Here is a 19,506-nt window from a genome sequence, read left to right as displayed (position 1 = left end):
TATTTCAGTTTTATAACATCTCTCAGATAAGATAAAAGCCATGATATAAAAGATTACAAATAAATTACAAAACGAAGTATTGAAGTATAAACTTATGTTACAGTTTTTCTTTATACTAAATGGTGCTGACTTGTTTTTCATTATCCACACAGGGTGAGGTTATTTTACAACAAAAACGTTTTGTTACAATATTTAACGTGATGGGATATGTTAATATTAAACACAAAGATGAGTTTGGATACTCAGTGTTACCAAAAACCTTATGGGTGATGAAGTTTTTATTATATGATTGTAGATCCTAAAATTATGTCAAATTCTGTGTATCTATACTGTTTATTTTTTGCATATGTAATATTGTATTGTGAGCTCCAATTCTGCTGGTATTCTGTCTTTGTTATGTTGCATTTCCATTATTAATCAAAATAAATGCTTTAAATTTTGCATTTAATAACCTTATTTATTCTGTTTAAAAATATCCATAATGGCTTTTAACTGCCATTCGGATTAAATATATATTTATATATTAAATGAATTACTGGGAGTTTTGAAAAATACTAAATGCTTTATGTAATTAATAAGATAAAATATTTTTCTCAGATGTTTTGGGTTAAATCTTTGACATTCATTTCCTTCTGTATGTTCATGATGCTAAAAAATGAGAGAAAATGAAATTGGAACCAATTGTTTTATTTTGTAAAAGATATTTTTTTCCAATTCATTCCAGAAAAATCAAAGCTATGGATGTCTTAAAATATCTAGTACTTGAGTAAATTTTAATACTAGGTACCTGTGCTGTGGTTTGTACACAGAGATGAATAACTTGCATAAGTGAGATCACTAAGCAATGGTGGATTAAGGGTTTTATTGGCTTTTCAACTTACAGAGGCACCCTCGAGATAGAACCTTTACACCTTATGTTTTTGTTTGTTTTTTTGAATTTTGCTCAAAGCTACACGAGGGCTATCTGTGCTAGCCATCCCTAATTTAGCAGTGTAAGACTAGAGGGAAGGCAGCTAGTCATCACCACCCACTGCCAACTCTTGGGCTACTCTTTAACCAACAAATAGTGGGATTGACTGTCACATTACAATACCCCCATGGCTGAAAGGGCAAGCATGTTTGGTAAGACAGGATTCAAACTCATGACCCTCAGATTACGAGTTGAACACCTTAACCCATCTGGCCATGCTGAGCCTTGTTAGCCAGGTAAATCATAAGTCCTATAAATTATGCTCGGTAATTCTATTGCGTACAAGAGCTTTTAGCAGGTTTATCAAATCGTTCTCAACTTTAAAAAGTACATCAGCATTAAATACACATAGATTATTTGAATAATCTACAGTCTTAGCTTGAGGTCCCCTAATTAGTGTGAGCCCCTGGACTTCAGCCTGGTAAGCCCGTGCCCTAATCCAGGGTTGGTGGTGTGACTAAAAATACAAATGATGTGCAAGTAATTTTTGAGTAAATAAATGAGTGAATGTGATGTTAGAAAACAAAGGATTGTGAAATCATAAACATCTTTTATTTCATTTTTAAATTTAATTAAAGATAATGTAGCAAAGCCTATGATATTATAACTATTACAAGGAATGAAGACTGCTGTCTCAGTGAAAGGTTTAGCAGACTCCAGTCAGACTAGACTGTTGTTGTGAATGGAGTATCTCAGGGATTAGAAATTGTCATCAGATTTATTTTCATCAGCAGTGTTGATGAGGTAGTTTCCTGAATTATTAAACATTTGGTTTCTTCTTGAAGATGTTTAGTTAAAACAGTGTTTCTGATCAGTTTTTAAGTTGTACAAATAGTTGGATTATCATAGTTTATATCAAGTGTTTAATGTAGATGATTGACAGAAAAGGCTCTCACATAATAGTGGATGAGTGTGATCTATAAAAACTGTTATTCTGCTAGTAACAATATTGATAGAAGCTTAATATGTTTATAGGCAGATCGCGTACATGCTAGATAAGTAGTTATTTCTATACAGAACTTGCTTAAAATATTATTTTGGTCTTAGCTAAGAGACGTTATATTCTGTAGGGCTACTGGGATATTTTAAAGTTAGTGTTTTCTTGTAGGGGTAGGTTAAGATACTTTTAAAAAGGGAAACGTTTATCTTATTCAAGTTTTAAGATTATTTGGGATCTGTGTGGTAAAGTTCTGATTTCTTTTTGATATGCCAAAGATCACATAAGATGTGCATTGATAAATCCTGAATCCCAGATCACCATGGTAACTAAAAATTTCATCCTGGAGCCTGGTATTTTCTCCTATTTTCTTCGTGCATAGGGCTGTGCTAAATAGAACTCAAATCTAGCACTGTTTTTTGAGTCCTAAATCAAACTTTGTTTCTAGGATTTTAATGGTAGATTCAGCACTTAAGTTTTTCAGAAAGAAGTTCTGTGGTTGTGCAACATGTTACTAATTTTTTGCGATTTTGATTTTCATCTTTCAAATCATTCAGTTGATACACATTTAGACTTTGATGAGATAAAAGGCAGTTAATTTAGGCAGTAACATTGGTGATTGTTGATACCATGTGGTCATTAGCATGCACTCGTTGCTGTGAAAATAAATATATACTGGTGTTGTGATTATCCACACTGGTTTAGAAAAAGCAAAGCAATAGTGAATAATAGAAACAGCATGTAATCAAGACATCAATCGACTTGTTAGCCCATTGTTTAATCTGAATAAAATAAATAGTGAATAACAGAAACAGCATGTAATCAAGACATCAATCGACTTGTTAGCCCATTGTTTAATCTGAATAAAATAAATAGTGAATAACAGAAACAGCATGTAATCAAGACATCAATCGACTTGTTAGCCCATTGTTTAATCTGAATAAAATAAATAGTGAATAACAGAAACAGCATGTAATCAAGACATCAATCGACTTGTTAGCCCATTGTTTAATCTGAATAAAATAAATAGTGAATAACAGAAACAGCATGTAATCAAGACATCAATCGACTTGTTAGCCCATTGTTTAATCTGAATAAAATAAATAGTGAATAACAGAAACAGCATGTAATCAAGACATCAGTCGACTTGTTAGCCCATTGTTTAATCTGAATAAAATAAATAGTGAATAACAGAAACAGCATGTAATCAAGACATCAATCGACTTGTTAGCCCATTGTTTAATCTGAATAAAATAAATAGTGAATAACAGAAACAGCATGTAATCAAGACATCAATCGACTTGTTAGCCCATTGTTTAATCTGAATAAAATAAATAGTGAATAACAGAAACAGCATGTAATCAAGACATCAGTCGACTTGTTAGCCCATTGTTTAATCTGAATAAAATAAATAGTGAATAACAGAAACAGCATGTAATCAAGACATCAGTCGACTTGTTAGCCCATTGTTTAATCTGAATAAAATAAATAGTGAATAACAGAAACAGCATGTAATCAAGACATCAGTCGACTTGTTAGCCCATTGTTTAATCTGAATAAAATAAATAGTGAATAACAGAAACAGCATGTAATCAAGACATCAATCAACTTGTTAGCCCATTGTTTAATCTGAATAAACTTTTTCATTATATTTAAGTTTCTTGTTTTAAATTACAATTTTCTTACTGTCCTTTAATGATATTGTCATGAAAAATTATAAAAACCAAGTGTTGGTTGGTCATGCTTGAATTGTATGTGTTGTACAAGCTACCTTCCACTTTTTCCCATAACACTTCTTTTGATTGCCCATTCCTGTTTTGCATCTGTGAAAAGTAATTGAAAAATTAGTTGAAATCCACGTTTGGAAATTTTTTTTTTTAAACAGAGTGGAAATGATAATAATCTTTAGGTAAAAGGACAACGCTAACTGGGCAACACCTCAACATGACCTGTAGTTAAAGGATGCCCACTGTGTAGCATTCAACTGTGAATGACAACTGAAGTTGAGTGAAATCTTAATGTGTGTTTTTGTGAATTGTTTTTAACAACTAATCAAATTTAACCGAGCTACATTCTTAATACCTAAAAATAAGAGAAGAAAGATGAGGCTGCAACCAGCAGACTTGTGATTTGAATGTGTGCCGGGTCTTGCATGTGAAAAATCCCAGATATCATGAAAAACCTACACATTTGCAACCAAAATTAATTTCTGAGAGACAGTTTCTTCGAAATGTGATTGTAATGGCAAAATTATTTGGGAATATTGGAACAAAGAAAAAAAACCACAGATCATTGAGGCACTAGTGTATCCCTCCATTTTCCATGACAAACAGCAGTGAAGTTAAGTTGGGCCACCAGGCTTCTGAGTTTTTGGGTTGGCTCCTAGATCTGAAAATATTTGTTGTTCCCTGCTGTAAGATGATAGGATACAAGTTTAAAAATTGGAAGAGATGAGCAAAGCTTTAGTTAAGACAGTATTGTTTTTATAACTGGCTTTGGAAGAGACGAGCTAAGCTTTAGTTAAGACAGTATTGTTTTTATAACTGGCTTTGGAAGAGATGAGCTAAGCTTTAGTTAAGACAGTATTGTTTTATAACTAGCTTTGGAAGAGATGAGCTAAGCTTTAGTTAAGACAGTATTGTTTTTATAACTGGCTTTGGAAGAGATGAGCTAAGCTTTAGTTAAGACAGTATTGTTTTTATAACTAGCTTTGGAAGAGATGAGCTAAGCTTTAGTTAAGACGGTATTGTTTTTATAACTGGCTTTGAAGAAGAGAGCTTTAGTTAAGCTAAGCTTTAGTTAAGACGGTATTGTTTTTATAACTGGCTTTGGAAGAGATGAGCTAAGCTTTAGTTAAGACAGTATTGTTTTTATAACTGGCTTTGGAAGAGACGAGCTAAGCTTTAGTTAAGACGGTATTGTTTTTATAACTGGCTTTGGAAGAGACGAGCTAAGCTTTAGTTAAGACAGTATTGTTTTTATAACTGGCTTTGGAAGAGATGAGCTAAGCTTTAGTTAAGACAGTATTGTTTTATAACTGGCTTTGGAAGAGATGAGCTAAGCTTTAGTTAAGACAGTATTGTTTTTATAACTGGCTTTGGAAGAGACGAGCTAAGCTTTAGTTAAGACGGTATTGTTTTTTATAACTGGCTTTGGAAGAGACGAGCTAAGCTTTAGTTAAGACAGTATTGTTTTATAACTGGCTAAGCTTTGGAAGAGACGAGCTAAGCTTTAGTTAAGACAGTATTGTTTTTATAACTGGCTTTGGAAGAGACGAGCTAAGCTTTAGTTAAGACAGTATTATTGTTTTATAACTGGCTGAGCTAAGCTTTAGTTAAGACAGTATTGTTTTTATAACTGGCTTTGGAAGAGATGAGCTAAGCTTTAGTTAAGACAGTATTGTTTTATAATTGGAAGAGATGAGCTAAGCTTTAGTTAAGACAGTATTGTTTTATAACTGGCTAGTTGTATTGAACTGGCTTTGGAAGAGACGAGCTAAGCTTTAGTTAAGACAGTATTGTTTTTATAACTGGCTTTGGAAGAGATGAGCTAAGCTTTAGTTAAGACAGTATTGTTTTTATAACTGGCCTTGGAAGAGATGAGCTAAGCTTTAGTTAAGACAGTATTGTTTTTATAACTGGCTTTGGAAGAGACGAGCTAAGCTTTAGTTAAGACGGTATTGTTTTTATAACTGGCTTTGGAAGAGACGAGCTAAGCTTTAGTTAAGACGGTATTGTTTTTATAACTGGCTTTGGAAGAGACGAGCTAAGCTTTAGTTAAGACAGTATTGGTTTTATAACTGGCTTTGGAAGAGACGAGCTAAGCTTTAGTTAAGACGGTATTGTTTTTATAACTGGCTTTGGAAGAGACTGGTTAAGCTTTAGTTAAGACAGTATTGTTTTTATAGCTGGCTTTGTAAGAGACGAGCTAAGCTTTAGTTAAGACAGTATTGTTTTTATAACTGGCTTTAGTTAAGACAGTATTGTTTTTATAACTGGCTTTGGAAGAGACGAGCTAAGCTTTAGTTAAGACAGTATTGTTTTTATAACTGGCTTTGGAAGAGACGAGCTAAGCTTTAGTTAAGACGGTATTGTTTTTATAACTGGCTTTGGAAGAGATGAGCTAAGCTTTAGTTAAGACAGTATTGTTTTTATAACTGGCTTTGGAAGAGATGAGCTAAGCTTTAGTTAAGACAGTATTGTTTTTATAACTGGCTTTGGAAGAGACGAGCTAAGCTTTAGTTAAGACAGTATTGTTTTTATAACTGGCTTTGGAAGAGACTAGCTAAGCTTTAGGTAAGGCAGTATTTTTTTATAACTGGCTTTGGAAGAGACGAGCTAAGCTTTAGTTAAGACAGTATTGTTTTTATAACTGGCTTTGGAAGAGATGAGCTAAGCTTTAGTTAAGACAGTATTGTTTTTATAACTGGCTTTGGAAGAGATGAGCTAAGCTTTAGTTAAGACAGTATTGTTTTTATAACTGGCTTTGGAAGAGACGAGCTAAGCTTTAGTTAAGACAGTATTGTTTTTATAACTGGCTTTAGAAGGGACTGGCTAAGCTTTAGTTAAGACAGTATTGTTTTATAACTGGCTTTGGAAGAGATGAGCTAAGCTTTAGTTAAGACAGTATTGTTTTTATAACTGGCTTTGGAAGAGATGAGCTAAGCTTTAGTTAAGACAGTATTGTTTTTATAACTGGCTTTGGAAGAGACGAGCTAAGCTTTAGTTAAGACAGTATTGTTTTTATAACTGGCTTTGGAAGAGATGAGCTAAGCTTTAGTTAAGACAGTATTGTTTTTATAACTGGCTTTGGAAGAGACGAGCTAAGCTTTAGTTAAGACAGTATTGTTTTTATAACTGGCTTTGGAAGAGACGAGCTAAGCTTTAGTTAAGACAGTATTGTTTTTATAACTGGCTTTGGAAGAGATGAGCTAAGCTTTAGTTAAGACAGTATTGTTTTTATAACTGGCTTTGGAAGAGATGAGAGCTTTAGTTAAGCTTTAGTTAAGACAGTATTGTTTTATAACTGGCTTTGGAAGAGATGAGCTAAGCTTTAGTTAAGACAGTATTGTTTTTATAACTGGCTTTGGAAGAGACGAGCTAAGCTTTAGTTAAGACAGTATTGTTTTTATAACTGGCTTTGGAAGAGATGAGCTAAGCTTTAGTTAAGACAGTATTGTTTTTATAACTGGCTTTGGAAGAGATGAGCTAAGCTTTAGTTAAGACAGTATTGTTTTTATAACTGGCTTTGGAAGAGACGAGCTAAGCTTTAGTTAAGACAGTATTGTTTTATAACTGGCTTTGGAAGAGATGAGCTAAGCTTTAGTTAAGACAGTATTGTTTTTATAACTGGCTTTGGAAGAGATGAGCTAAGCTTTAATTAAGACAGTATTGTTTTATAACTGGCTTTGGAAGAGATGAGCTAAGCTTTAGTTAAGACAGTATTGTTTTATAACTGGCTTTGGAAGAGATGAGCTAAGCTTTAGTTAAGACAGTATTGTTTTTATAACTGGCTTTGGAAGAGATGAGCTAAGCTTTAGTTAAGACAGTATTGTTTTATAACTGGCTTTGGAAGAGATGAGCTAAGCTTTAATTAAGACAGTATTGTTTTATAATTGGCTTTGGAAGAGACTGAGCTAAGCTTTAGTTAAGACAGTATTGTTTTTATAACTGGCTTTGGAAGAGATGAGCTAAGCTTTAGTTAAGACAGTATTGTTTTATAACTGGCTTTGGAAGAGATGAGCTAAGCTTTAGTTAAGACTTTATTGTTTTATAACTGGCTTTGGAAGAGATGAGCTAAGCTTTAGTTAAGACAGTATTGTTTTATAACTGGCTTTGGAAGAGGAAGTTAAGACAGAGCTAAGTGGCTTTGGAAGAGACGAGCTAAGCTTTAGTTAAGACAGTATTGTTTTTATAACTGGCTTTGGAAGAGATGAGCTAAGCTTTAGTTAAGACAGTATTGTTTTTATAACTGGCTTTGGAAGAGATGAGCTAAGCTTCAGTTAAGACAGTATTGTTTTTATAACTGGCTTTGGAAGAGATGAGCTAAGCTTTAGTTAAGACGGTATTGTTTTTATAACTGGCTTTGGAAGAGACGAGCTAATGTTAAAGTGTTAAAGCATTTAACATTACTGAATGTTTGCTTTTCCTTCGTACTCTGCTAACTACTATAAAAAGTATCTGAGCTTCAACAGGCTGCTTCCAACTTTTTTAATTGTATGTACTAAAATTAACTTTGGATAATTAATTGGATTTTCTTAATAAAGTTAGTGATAATCCTATGACATAAAATATTGATACATAAGGAAAAAAAAAGTTGTATATCAAAAAGAAATAGCAAAAATATAGATTTATATCATGGGGAATGTGAACTTGATTTATTAGAAAAACAGTTTGAATTTAGTCGTTATGACCATCTCTGAGATTTAATTAGTTTTTTCTTGACAAACTAACATAATGTTTTGGAACAACATGGGACCTATTGATCTATTTCAGATGTTTCACACTAAACTAGTTAACAAAAAAAAAACCCTTGCATCCAGCCATTATCATTTGTTGTATGCTTACCAAGTTTTTCTTAAGTTCTTGTACATTTACTGCCTTTACAACATTTGAAAGACAGCGCATCCTGAAGGCCACCCACCCTGTTAGAAAAATAACTTTTAACTGAAGATGACTCCTATCCTGTCAAAATTTATACTTGTGTCCCCCAGTCCTGCTGTTCTCACTGTTAAGTATGAAAAAAATGACGTATCACCAGTATCAATTCCCTTTAAAATTAGATTCCCCACCCAACTCTTCTTTAGTCAAAACAACTTGAAAGATTTTGGTCTCTCTTCATATGACAACTTCTCTATTCCAGGCAACATTCTAATAACTTCTTTGAACCATTTTCCAAGAATTTGATGTATTTTTAAGGGAAGGAGCCCAATAGTGAACACACAGTAGTTTAAATATGACTGAATCAGTGACATAAACAATTAAATTATAACCTCTTTTGACTAGGATTCAATATTTCTGTAGATACAACCTAACATCCTACTTGCCCTAACACTAAAAACAGTGCACTGTTTGGATGACTTAAGAGACTGATCAACCATTACAGCAAGATTCCTTTCTTTCATAACACTGTTTATGTTATTCCCATCCAAATTATACTTATAATTCAAATTATGATAACCATTCAGCATTATCTTGCATTTATTATAATTAAAACCCATCTGCCATTTATTCACCCAATTCACAAATAGATCTAAATCCTTTAATAAATCAGCAGCGCATCCTTTTGACAGCTGCAAACACTCAAGACCTTAATATCATCTGCAAATTTAAGTTTGTTGGCTATTTCTTCACCTGTGCCATTGATGTAAATCACAAAGAGCAAAGGTCCTAAGAATGATCCCTGAGGTACCCCACTTGTGACATTAATCCAGTTTGACTGAACTCTACTTTCTTCCATCCAGTTACTCTTCTATCCAACTGCTAACTAACTTAACCCCCATAACTATAGACATTTTTTAAAGCCTTTTATGTGGCATATTCTAAAGGCTTTCCAAAAATCCAGATACACCAAATCTATACCTTTATTCTCATTCCATAAGTAACCTTTTCATAGAATGAGAAAAGATTTTCCTTTAGTGAAATCATGTTGACTGTCCAATAAAATTCAAAACTTGTTAAATGATATTACAAGGCAACTTTTAACAGTCTTTACATCAGAACTGATGCAAGACTAATGGGTCTGTTATTAGTGGGACAATTTTTATCAAAACCCTTGGAGAAATATTACCTGGCCCATGAGACTTATTATTCTTTAAACTTTACAATTTTTTCTTGAACAGCTCAGAATTAGTACAGTCATCTTGTTTGATCTCGTTTCTGTTTATCTGTACAAGGTGTGGAATACTAGTTAAGTCTTTGTTAGTAAAAATTAAAGAAAAGTAAAATTGAATATTCCAGCCATCTTGTATTCATCAGATACAAGTCTTTATAATAAAGTAAAATTGAATATCCCAGCCATCTTGTATTCATCAGATACAAGTCTTTATAATCCCTCAAGGATCCTACCTCCATTCTAACATTTTGTTTACCCTTAATGTATTTTTAAAAACCCTTACGTGCACTCTTTTTGATGTCCTGATTTCTCCAACTTTCTTGATTGTCTAATATTATCTCTTGTCATACCAGTCAGTTTAAGTATCTTAAATTTGTGGTTTCTTTAATTTTATCTTTAAACCCTTTGTAAAATGTTTGTCTAGAATATTTAAAAATTTCTTTAAAAATTTTCCATGCTAGATTAATGTTTCCAAATAATTCAGTTGTCCAGTTCACAACAGATAATTCTTATAACATTCCTTCAAAATATGTCACCAAAATACTGTTATGTAGTAAAACATGAAACCTAATAGAATAATGATTACTACTATCATTATTCTTTATCTCTATATGTAGTAAAACACTAAACCTAATAGAACAATGATTACTACTGTCATTATTCCTTATCTCCATATGTAGTAAAACACTAAACCTAATAGAACAATGATTACTACTATCATTATTCCTTATCTCTATATGTAGTAAAACACTAAACCTAATAGAACAATGATTACTACTATCATTATTCCTTATCTCCATATGTAGTAAAACACTAAACCTAACAGAACAATGATTACTACTATCATTATTCCTTATCTCCATATGTAGTAAAACACTAAACCTAATAGAACAATGATTACTACTATCATTATTCCTTATCTCTATATGTAGTAAAACACTAAACCTAATAGAACAATGATTACTACTATCATTATTCCTTATCTCCATATGTAGTAAAACACTAAACCTAATAGAACAATGATTACTACTGACACCCAGATGTTATCTAATAGAACAATGATTACTACTGACACCCAGATGTTATCCAGTTTCTATTCTGTTGATTATTTCTGCACTTTAAGTTCAATAAATTTAAAATAACATTGGTTTTTGTGGGTTCTCTGAATAATTGGTGAAGAAAACCATTCTCAACAGTTTCCAAATACCTTTCTCCCTCGTAGTTTGACTTTATCTCCCAGTTACTTGAAATTAAAATCATTCTTAATTGTGACTTTGTTAACAGTTGAAATCTTCATCTCATTGTAAAGTTTCTCACTAATTTCATCAATTATCATCTGCTTGTCTGTAACAAATTCCCACTAATAGAAACCCAAATGGATAAAATCTCCATGCTATTATTTTTGATATCCAACTTCAACAAGATGTAACTTGCATATAAACTTACATCTAACCTATTTTTAATATTCTATCTGTATTTAATAACTTATAACCCTGTATTTCAAATTTGTTATGAAAATCATCTGTTTAACCATGTTTCAGTTATTACCACTATATCAGAATCTTCCATTCGTACCAGTGTTCTAAAGTCATCTGTTTTATTTTTTATACTTGTAGCAATGAAACAGTAAAAATTAAGCCTACATTTATGTTGACTTCAACATTCATTTCTTATGACAAACTTTTCTCTGCTGCTTATTTTTCTTACATTCAGTTTTCCCTGACTTCATCACAGTTTAGTCCTAGTTCTAAACTTCCCTTACAGTTGAGTTAATAGCCTTGGGAAATAAGCCGTTCCATACTCTTTAAATGTATGCTATCCATTTTAAAAAAACTTTCTTCCACTGAACAAATTTGTTAATCCTTACATACTAACCTGAGTATTGCTTTAGCCCTAGAGACCTACCAGAGTACACATACACTCTTGTAAACTGCTAACTGTACAACTATTTGTGATTAGTTCAGGTGTAATTAACTTATTTGGATAATGTGTTTTGCATGTATTTCTCTTACTTTGTGATACCTCCTCTTGGTGGCTTAGCTGTCTTTGGAGGGCACAGACAACAGTGTAGCTTTGTGCTTAACGAAAAACAAATCTTTATAATTAGAAGTGGGGAGACATAGGATATCCCCTTATTTGCAAGGAAAGGTTTTTTAAAAAACTTTGAAAGTCTTCATAGTTTTTGTTAAGGCTATAGAATGTTTCAAAACAAAACTTTTAACATGTGACTTAAAACTATATAAACATGGAAAAGTTCATTTTTTCTCAAGTATTTTCAGTGTGTGAGATGTTTTGAATTAGAACCATAAATTATGATCAAATAATATAATGCTTTAAGTTTGGCATATCTCTTTAGCATACAAGAGATGAAATTGTTAATTTTACTAACCATCAACATTTCTCAGCTTATTTTGAGCTATTCAAGTCTAGTTACAACAGTGTGATAACTGAAAACTGGGGTATCCAAGAGCAAAGACCGTGTTTAATATATTTTTTGTTATATTTGTTTTGTTGGTGTTCACCAAACACACAATGTTTGTATTGAAAACATTGATGTTAAGTGTTTTAAAGAATGAACTAACTTGAAACTTAGATTTGTAGAAATATTTTCTGAACTTGTTTGATCTAGTGCAATATTGAGATGGTATGAAAAAGTTTTAGTTTTGTTTTTTGTTTTGTTTTGAATTTTGCACAAAGCTACACGAGGGCTATCTGGGCTAGCCATCCCTAATTTAGCAGTGTAAGACTAGAGGGAAGGCAGGTAGTTATCACCACCCACCACCAACTTTTGGGCTACTCTTTTACCAATGAATAGTGGGATTGACTGTCACAGTATAATGCCTTCATAGCTGAAAGGGCAAACATGTTTGGTGTCAATGGGATTCGAACCCGTGACCTTCAGATTACGAGTTGAGCACCTCAACCATCTAGCCATGCCAGGCCTAAAAAAAAGTACAACTTAGCTATAACTTACCATTAATTTTATATAATTTAACAAAAATCTCAGTATCATCAGCCCCCGCCAAAAAATTAAAAATACAACAAATAAAAAATAAACTTCTTTCTAGACCTTAAGACATTACTAGTGAGTTTTTTCTAAAATCATGCAAAATGTTTTTCTTTAAATGCCAGCGTGTTTTTAAGCCCCCTACCCTTTGTTTTTAGATAATATCTGACAACAGAAGCTAGTGGAATAATTAGGTTTATATTTTTTATTCCCTTTCTATTAACACAAGTAGCATTGGTAGTTAATGGGAATTACTTGTGACTTAAAATAATTCTTCAAAGGTCATAATTTATCACATTTGAGAATTTCATTTATGAAAATTTCACTTTTATTAATACAAATGATTCAATACTTCAGAAGATAAGATACTTTTATCACCTGACTTAAACATTATAACTGGTGAAGCTGTGTTTCTAGCTGCCTCATGAATGTTAGTGTGTGTATGAAGGAACAAGTGTAGTTATAAGAAGTTTTTATGTGGTTACTTTCGCTGTGATTAACATAAAAACTCTGCATAAGAGAGGACAGTGAGAGAAAGTTTACACTTGAACTACATGCACATTCAATTATATTTAACATGAGTCAGACTTAAGTACCAGGAGCATGTGCTGGTCCCCACAATTGAAATATTTTTGTTGGACTCTCACCAGTTCTCACTTTAATAGCCTTCCCTTGTGTAACAACATTTATGTCTAGTTACACTCCTGTTTAAAATAATTTTCAAGCTCATGTGCTGTGATCTTTTAAATTTTTTTGTGCATTTGAAAAATAATAAATGAAATTGTTCTGGGGAGTTTGAATATTGTTCATTACATTACTGTATTTTTGTTAAAGTCTCAGAGAAACAAATGCAGTTCAGTCTATACCACACTTTTGTTGATACGTAACCAATCAGATCTTGTAGTCTTAATTGTCAGTTGCCTGACTTGTATATTAATATAAATATATAGTAATTTAAAGTTACTCTGAAAAATGTCTTTAATATCTTGCATTATTGCTTTGACATACAAAATAAATCCAACTGGTGAGTATTACTATCAGATCTGTGTGTGTTAATAATAGCTGGTTTACTTGCAGGTTTAATGAAACTGAACATTATATACCCAGAGCGTCCACTGTTATACAAAGTTTAAATGTACACGAGTGTATGTAGTATGGCATTTCATGTAAATGTAGGTTAATGCAACAGTAACAGATCACAATATTTCTAACTCCTATCAACGGTATGATTTCTATATTTCATTAACTTTTTTGTTTAATGTTAGATTAAACTTGTCATTAAAAATTTGTGAATGTTAAAGGAATTGGTGAGAGATCTCAACAGAACATAAATTTGAAGCTACTTCATGGGACTGGTTTTGTGATTGTAAGTATAGAGTTGTTTTGATGTTGGCATCGTTTAGGGAAAATCTTGTAATCTCACAAAGGCCATTGATGGATTTTCACTTGTATTCCAAGCCAATATGTATGTGTATAACCAATCAGAGAAATTTATACACAATTTCATAATGGATTTATACCACTTGAATTTCTTGTACTAACTTATTTCTCTAAATAAGGTGTGTGTGGATGGGTGATTTCTAGTGATACTATTTATTATGAGTAATAATATTGCACATGTGTGTGTGTATTTTAAGTCTACAAAGACCTCCTTTGCACTGTGCTGGTTGATAAGTGTCATTTTTCCATACTCTTTAACACTAGCCTAACAATTCCTGTTATGTGCAGAACATAATGTACATTCATTGGATAACTTCAAATAAATAATCGGTGATGATGAGGAAACCCACTTGTAGAGAAAAATATGTATACAAAAACAGCTGGTTTGGGTTGAGAAAATTTTTTTTGTATAGAAGAGCGAACAACGTTTTGAACTTCTTTGGTCATGGTCAGGTTCACAAAGTAAACCAATACAAAGGAACACCTTTATACCTATATTAATAAATATAATCAAACATCTAAGTATGCCCTCTACATTCCTACACTCAATTACACAACCCCCTTCAAACATGTGGTCAGCTATTAGTCAGTTACCTCTTTCTTTGTGAAGCTGATGATGACCAAAGAAGATCAAAACGTTGTTCACTCCTCTACCTAAAAAAAATGTTCTCAACCCAAACCAGCTGTTTTTACATGTATACTTTTCTTGACAAGTGGGTTTTCTCAACCCAAACCCGCTGTGTTTACATGTATATTTCAAGTAAATGCTGTTCTTTTCTTACAGACTTTGGAATTTGTTTAGAGTATAATTATTAATGCAGCAACTTGCTTCTTACTGTAGTGTACTGGTGTGTATTAATACGTGTATTATAGTTTAGTACTTGTTGCACTGTACTGGTGTGTATTAATACGTGTATTATAGTTTAGTATTTGTTGCAGTGTACTGGTGTGTATTAATACGTGTATGTGTATTATAGTTTAGTATTTGTTGCAGTGTACTGGTGTGTATTAATACGTGTATTATAGTTTAGTATTTGTTGCAGTGTACTGGTGTGTATTAACACGGGTATGTGTATTATAGTTTAGTACTTGTTGCAGTGTACTGGTGTGTATTAATACGTGTATGTGTATTATAGTTTAGTACTTGTTGCAGTGTACTGGTGTGTATTAATACGGGTATGTGTATTATAGTTTAGTACTTGTTGCAGTGTACTGTGCGTGTATTAACACGGCGTATTATAGTTTAGTATTTGTTGCAGTGTACTGGTGTGTATTAATACGTGTATGTGTATTATAGTTTAGTACTTGTTGCAGTGTACTGGTGTGTATTAATACGTGTATTATAGTTTAGTACTTGTTGCAGTGTACTGGTGTGTATTGATACGTGTATTATAGTTTAGTACTTGTTGCAGTGTACTGGTGTGTATTGATACGTGTATTATAGTTTAGTACTTGTTGCAGTGTACTGGTGTGTATTGATACGTGTATTATAGTATAGTACTTATTGCAGTGTACTGGTGTGTATTAATACGCGTATTATAGTTTAGTATTTGTTGCAGTGTACTGGTGTGTATTGATACGTGCATTATAGTTTAGTAAATATACATGTGTATTATCAGGGCATGCAGATTCAAAACTTAACATAAAATTAAACATGAACATGCAACATGCATGCATAAAGAGGGATCTACACAAATAGTTTCAAAATTTTTATTTCTGCAGAAGTTTTTATTTATTGTTATGTCATAAAGATATCATTTAAAGCTGGATTTTAATAAGTTTGTATCCAGACACCTCTTCAACTTACAATATGGCTTATTTGTTATGCCTAACTTTCTGGAGCCAAATTTCCTGTTTTATCTCAAAGAAACTGATATTTTTCATCTATAAGTTTTCTTGGAGTTCCTTGCTGTGGCCCCCTAGTGGCACAGTGGTATGTCTGCAGACTTGCACCATTAAAAAAGTTTAGATTGTTACTAGAAATTTTTGGTTTGTGTTTTAATCTCAGTTTATGTCCATAACAATATACTTATACTACAAGATACCGGGTTTTGATACCCATGGTGGGCAGAGCACAGATAGCCCATTGTGTAGCTTTGTGCTTAATTCTAAACAAACGAAGAATCCTTGTTGTGTGGATCTTTCTGATGTCCATCTCTCTCCTGGTTGAGCAGCCATTAAGCAGCTTGAGAATCAGTTGTTTCTTTAATGGCCTCTTGGCTTTAGTCCTGTAGTAATCTGGATCTTGTATGTCCACTTCTGGACTTGCTTTATGGGAAAAGCCTTGGGTCACATACAGAAGTTGGGTATGCATTTGAACCATTATATACATCTCCAGTGTATGGATCTTCTTATCTTCAAGGCTGTCATGTCTCCATATGATCAGTGGAATGTGCCTCGTGATCTGCTGTCTTTTCTCATTTGTCCACATCCATATCCATACCTCTTGTGGTTGTGGTGTTTGGTGATTTGCAGCTGATTATGGACATCCATGTTTCTCCATGATAGCTGGATTTGTATCCATTCACAAATGTTTGTCTACATGAATGAAGATGTGATTCTAGATATTTTCACCTTTAATAATGTTTGGTCTGTTTTCTGATGTTGTATTTCAGAGGATATATCACAATCATCCGTAATAGATATCTGGACATCCTGTGTATGATGTGTTCTGGTAACTTCACTGTTGTTTTCTAATTAAACCAACAGAGGTACCTACTCTTGGGATCTCTGATTTCATGCTTGTGAGCTCTTCTTTTGATCTCATGACAACAATGATGCCAGCATGCTTTGTACATATAGCTTTGAATTTGGTGACAGATTTTGCCCTGACTGAATCTTTTTAACAGAATGGTCTTTGGTTTGGATTGTTTCTACCTTAATGTGGACTCTCATCTACACCTAGTTCACACCTCTTGTTAATGTGTTTGTGACTTTCATCTACACCAGGTTCACACCTCTTGTTAATGTGTTTGTGATTTTCATCTACACCAAGTTTACACCTCTTGTTAATGTGTTTGTGACTCTCATCTACACCAAGTTTACACCTCTTGTTAATGTGTTTGTGACTCTCATCTACACCAGGTTCACACCTCTTGTTAATGTGTTTGTAACTCATCTACACCAGGTTCACACCTCTTGTTAATGTGTTTGTGACTCTCATCTATGCCAGGTTCACACCTCTTGTTAATGTGTTTGTGATTTTCATCTACACCAGGTTTACACCTCTTGTTAATGTGTTTGTGACTTTCATCTACACCAGGTTTACACCTCTTGTTAATGTGTTTGTGACTCTCATCTACACCAAGTTTACACCTCTTGTTAATGTGTTTGTGACTCTCATCTACACCAGGTTCACACCTCTTGTTAATGTGTTTGTAACTCATCTACACCAGGTTCACACCTCTTGTTAATGTGTTTGTGACTCTCATCTATGCCAGGTTCACACCTCTTGTTAATGTGTTTGTGACTCATCTACACCAGGTTCACACGTCTTGTTAATGTGTTTGTGACTTATCTACACCAGGTTCACACGTCTTGTTAATGTGTTTGTGACTCTCATCTACACCAAGTTTACACCTCTTGTTAATGTGTTTGTGACTCATCTACACCAAGTTTACACCTCTTGTTAATGTGTTTGTGACTCTCATCTACACCAAGTTTACACCTCTTGTTAATGTGTTTGTGACTCTCATCTACACCAGGTTCACACCTCTTGTTAATGTGTTTGTAACTCATCTACACCAGGTTCACACCTCTTGTTAATGTGTTTGTGACTCTCATCTATGCCAGGTTCACACCTCTTGTTAATGTGTTTGTGACTCATCTACACCAGGTTCACACCTCTTGTTAATGTGTTTGTGACTTATCTACACCAGGTTCACACGTCTTGTTAATGTGTTTGTGACTCTCATCTACACCAAGTTTACACCTCTTGTTAATGTGTTTGTGACTCATCTACACCAAGTTTACACCTCTTGTTAATGTGTTTGTGACTCTCATCTACACCAAGTTTACACCTCTTGTTAATGTGTTTGTGACTCTCATCTACACCAAGTTTACACCTCTTGTTAATGTGTTTGTGACTCATCTACACCAAGTTCACTCCTCTTGTTAATGTGTTTGTGACTCTCATCTACACCAAGTTTACACCTCTTGTTAATGTGTTTGTGACTCTCATCTACACCAAGTTTACACCTCTTGTTAATGTGTTTGTGACTCTCATCTACACCAAGTTTACATTTCTTGTTAATGTGTTTGTGACTCTCATCTACACCAAGTTTACACCTCTTGTTAATGTGTTTGTGACTCATCTACACCAAGTTCACTCCTCTTGTTAATGTGTTTGTGACTCTCATCTACACCAAGTTTACACCTCTTGTTAATGTGTTTGTGACTCATCTACACCAGGTTCACACCTCTTGTTAATGTGTTTGTGACTCTCATCTACACCAAGTTTACACCTCTTGTTAATGTGTTTGTGACTTTCATCTACACCAGGTTTACACCTCTTGTTAATGTGTTTGTGACTCTCATCTACACCAAGTTTACACCTCTTGTTAATGTGTTTGTGACTCATCTACACCAAGTTTACACCTCTTGTTAATGTGTTTGTGACTCTCATCTACACCAAGTTTACACCTCTTGTTAATGTGTTTGTGACTCTCATCTACACCAAGTTTACACCTCTTGTTAATGTGTTTGTGACTCTCATCTACACCAAGTTTACACCTCTTGTTAATGTGTTTGTGACTCTCATCTACACCAGGTTTACACCTCTTGTTAATGTGTTTGTGACTCTCATCTACACCAGGTTCACACCTCTTGTTAATGTGTTTGTGACTTTCACCACCCTATTTCTGTATGCTTAAACCCCTTTTGACTTTTGAAGGAACTTTAATAAATTAACTATATTATAATTTGTAATAATGACCTCAGCTATGTAGAACATTTTTGATGTCAGTTTGAGGAATGATTTAAAAATGAATTTCTTTTTAAGCTTAGGGTACTTTCTATCACTGGTAACTGTGATAATGGAACAGGTAGCAATGGTTACATTGTAGTAATTTCTACTTTCTTATTAAGAGTATTTTATTACAGTTTACAGCTTTTACAGTTAGCCTAGTTTTTAGAACAGGTACAACATTTCAATCACTGGTGCTCTCATTATCAATTACACAGTTATTTTAAATCAAAGTTCAAAATAGAAATATTTAAATTCAGAAATTGATTGCAGTTATTTAGTGATGTAAATATCAAGTCGTGAATTTTACAGATTCTTTATGTATGGCTGAAAACAATGACAAAGGTGAATAAATA

At 33.2% G+C, this 19,506-nt stretch overlaps 1 protein-coding gene across 5 annotated transcripts in view; it reads left to right on the top strand.

Annotated features, from left to right (window-relative positions):
- LOC143237618 (ceramide synthase 1-like) overlaps positions 1-19,506 on the top strand; it is a 47,323-nt gene that overhangs the window by 437 nt on the left and 27,380 nt on the right. The gene's annotated exons all lie outside the window — the stretch shown is intronic.

Source organism: Tachypleus tridentatus, chromosome 2 (genome assembly GCF_004210375.1).
Source record: "Tachypleus tridentatus isolate NWPU-2018 chromosome 2, ASM421037v1, whole genome shotgun sequence".
Lineage (NCBI taxonomy): Eukaryota > Metazoa > Arthropoda > Merostomata > Xiphosura > Limulidae > Tachypleus > Tachypleus tridentatus.
The sequence above is the reverse complement of the archived record's forward strand: the minus strand, read 5'-3'. Positions and strand labels throughout refer to the sequence as shown.